General features: G+C 36.5%; 1 long non-coding RNA gene across 1 annotated transcript; it reads right to left on the bottom strand.

Annotated features, from left to right (window-relative positions):
• Positions 1-515: 515 nt before the first annotated feature.
• Positions 516-2,296, bottom strand: LOC148116708 (uncharacterized). Its single transcript, XR_015731243.1, has 2 exons — positions 2,254-2,296; positions 516-1,048 (listed from the first exon to the last, which is right to left on the bottom strand). It is a non-coding gene; the product is annotated as an uncharacterized LOC148116708 (long non-coding RNA).
• Positions 2,297-3,836: the final 1,540 nt, after the last annotated feature.

Here is a 3,836-nt window from a genome sequence, read left to right as displayed (position 1 = left end):
ACTGTAACGCTTAATGTAGCAGAAAGAGAACATTATTAAATGCATGTGGTGCAATTATTATTTACTAATTATGAGTGTTTTTATGCCAGTCCAGCCATCTGACTCTAAGGGATTTGCAATCAACTGCATGCAAATATGCAACAATATAGTAAATGTCTATGGAGATTCTCAGTCATCCAGGTCATGGTTGTCCCAAAGGTGTTTTTTTCAAGAGGCAACTGGACTTTCTGGTTTTTCTTTGAAGATGTTTTGCTTCTCATCCAAGAAGCTTCTTCAGCTCTGACTGATTCCCCACCATCCAGTCAGAGCTGCAGACGCTTCTTGGATGAGAAGAGAAACATCTTCAAAAGAAAAAAACAAGAAATCGAGTTATCTCTTGAAAAAACCACCTTTGGGACAACAATATAGTACTTTTAAGAACTCAAACATCAGTATATAGAAAAATAAACACAATCAGTATAATATTGAAGTAATAAAACTATTCAGATAACTGAGGACAACTTTAGAATTTAGAATTATTTTCAAGAAAGAATTTTATTTTTATATATAATTTACTACTAAATGTCTACTTTTTATTCATCCAGAAACGTTGAAGTTTATCAGGAATAGCAGAATTACAATACTGGATTGTCTACCATACTGGGTTTTCCCCTCTCCTGTTCTCATGCAGTTCATCCCAGTCAGCAATTTTTTCGAAGCTCACAGAAAAAAAATCATTACATCACATCCAGAGGACAAAACAATATTGGGATGTTACTGGTACACATGTATATATCATTACATTCAGTAATTTCTAAACATACTACAAACTATACACATGTATACTCCATTACTTTCAGTAATTTCTAAACATTCTATACTATAAACAGCATGTCTATTGGATGTTATATATATATTTCACAATTTATCTCCAATTTCAAAATCTATAAGCACATCTAGACATGTTACACAGGCTTTGAATATCATATCTGAAGTCTCCATTTTCTACTGTACGCTTGATCTTCACAGTTCAAAATAAGGGAAAACCGTTGTCACCGTTTGGGCAGCTCTGTATTGAAACAAAATAAATAATATTGAATATAAATTATTGACAGGGATTCAATGGCTATGCATGCTGGGGCATGCCAGGGACTTTTTAAAAGCCTACATTACTTGGTGTATGCAATGGAAGATGTTAAGCAGATGAGTTGTTCTCCTTTTATGTAAGAAAATAGGAAGCCTTTGCATATTCTATGTCTGGATTATAGCCATCTCTTTTTCTGTCTTAATGGAAGGAACAACTGAAGGGCCATGTTTCCTTGTTAACACCTAATTACATTTACCTTAATGTGCATGTAATCAATTGTCCTCCATAGAAGGAGAAATTTCAACTGACTTGCAAATTATGAAGGAAGGAAAGAAGGGAGGAAGGAACGGAGGGACATGGGTTTTCAGCAAAAGCCAAAGGGAAATTATTGCTATTTCAGACAGCCACATAAATTTACTTCCTATTTTTAACCCAGCTTTTAATTTAATAAGTTTTATGACCCTTATATTAAGTACATATGTTTTACAAGACACTGTGTCCCTTGAGTCACCCTAGATTTGCTCTGCTGTAGCGGAGCTCCACAAATGAATACTGTGTTTTTTATTTCAATTTACCCCTTCTTTGATCCTTCTACCCTCTCACTCTTGTTGCGTACATGCAGACACACACACACATGCAGACACAAATCCATAGGAAGGAGTTGAATTGTCTGCTTTTCTCCGAAAGCAGATTTTAGCAAATTGGCATTTTCCTATAAAGGATGCTACAGCTGTCAACATTTACTATTTCATGTTCAAAGCAGTAATGAAAATCATGTAACATGTGATGGGATTTTAACAAGCATCTGATCATTTTCAAAAGGACAGAGGATCAAGGTATTCTTTAATAGGGTTTTTTCCCCCTATATGTTCCCTAATGTGATCATTAAAAACCAGAAAGTAGAGATTTTCTTTTTGTCCTTTGCTTTGCGTTAAAATATCCAGTCCTGTGTCCTGATCATATATTGGTAATTTGCTTCCAGAACTGCCTTAGGTTGAAAGGGTTTTCCCAACAGGAAAGCAAAAAAAGGTGAAATGGAGAAAGGAAAGGGCACATATAATGCATGTCAGTTTTTGCTTTCCACTCAGTAGATGACTATGCTATTAAAAGGGTACCAGGTCACGATCAGGAAAAGCTATAGATGTTGTAAACAGAATATAAGCAAATTAAAAAGTATATCAAATTACCTTAAGAATGTGTCCCTAAGAGCTAGATAGCTGCTCTCTCCCTAAAAAAAAAAAGAAGAAGAAGGAAATTCAGGGCTAATAAACTGCAGAGGCAAGAAAAATGACCCAATAGACTCTTACTTGATTGGGTTGGTGTTGTTTACTTAAGTAATGGGGTCTGTAGTTCTCCTTGATTCAGGTTTCCTCTAGGGATAATTCTATTTTAGAATTAAAAGGGTTGAAGGTGTTTACTTGGCGTTGTAAAATACAATTTATTGTGCGGCTGCACATCAACTTTAAATGCCTCTTCCCCCCCCCACTCTTTTTTACATAGAAGAAGATTGGTTTAGAAGGGTGTTGTGCAAACTAGCAATTCTAAGTAAGTTAGAATGATGAGTCTCTCTTAATGTTTCAACCCCCCCCTTTTTTAAAAAAACCAAATACTGTGTCTCCAGTTAAAACACAGCAGTATGAGTCAGCTGCTGCATCCATCTTTAGTCTGCCTTTCTAATCCATTGAAATTACACAGAAGAAAGAAAAGCAGCCCCTTCTTGTCTTGTCTTGTCTTGCCTCTTCCCCGAGTATTCTGGTAAAGGTGAGCTTGGCTGAAAATACCCGTCTGTGTTCTGTTTAGAAAGAAAACAAAACAACCCCCTTCTAGATCTGCATAAGACATTAGTGCCTGTATCAGAGGCCACAATGCAGCCCTGTGTATATATTCAGCTGTCTAGTTGTCAGCTGCTATATTTTTATTGTTACAGGAAACCATCCAACATCACAAACAGGATAATTATCCCCTTTTTCTTCCCTGTTGCCTTGGTCTGTTTTAAGATGGAAGGCATGACCTTAAGTCAGATCATATTTTAACTCTCTTTGGTAAACACTCTGGCACCTTGTATGTGTTTTTTAAACACTCAGCCTTGTTTGGGTCTATAAAACTGTTGACCAGTCCTCAGCTATTGTGAGTTATGGCATCTTAGGGCTGGCTGGGCTGGTTACAAGGACTGGCATTAAGTGTACAAAGCCCTTTTAGGTCCCAGCAGTTTTAGCCTGTCCCAAAGAACTCTTGGTCACCTCCCAAAGGACAAATTGATGTCAAATTTGGCTGTCTTTCAGGATTAAGTGCCTGTTTGCTTTTCCGCTAACATGTGGTTTCAGAACAAAGCAGTTCAAATCTCCTCTATTCTTAACAAAGCATCTCAAATTGCTGAGTAAAATTCCTTAATCCTCCATCTTAATCTGAAAACATTACCAGCAGCAGCAGCAACACATGGAAACTGGTTTCTTTCTTTCTTTTTTTCTCCTTCCCATAATGGCGCTTTTTCTTTATGTCTTTCCCCCCCACCTTTTCTTGGCTAACTCATTCTTCAGCAATCTATTGTCTACCAGGGCAATACATTCTTAGATTAGGGTTGCCCAATCATTTTTCTTTCTTATCTCTTCTACTCTAGTTTAAAGCATAAAACTCAATGATTCTCCTCTTTGTTTGTTTGTTTGTTTGTTTTTTCTTTTCTTTTTTTCTGTTGAAAGAAAGAAGATGAAGATAGACTTCTTCTCCAAAGGCAGCTGGAACAATTGTTTCTCTTATATTTTCTTCAAGGGAT

This window comes from Pantherophis guttatus, chromosome 1 (assembly GCF_059756535.1).
Source record: "Pantherophis guttatus breed Tessera chromosome 1, ASM5975653v1, whole genome shotgun sequence".
Taxonomy (NCBI): Eukaryota; Metazoa; Chordata; class Lepidosauria; order Squamata; family Colubridae; genus Pantherophis; species Pantherophis guttatus.
Note: the sequence above shows the minus strand (reverse complement) of the source record. Positions and strands in the feature narration are given on the sequence as shown.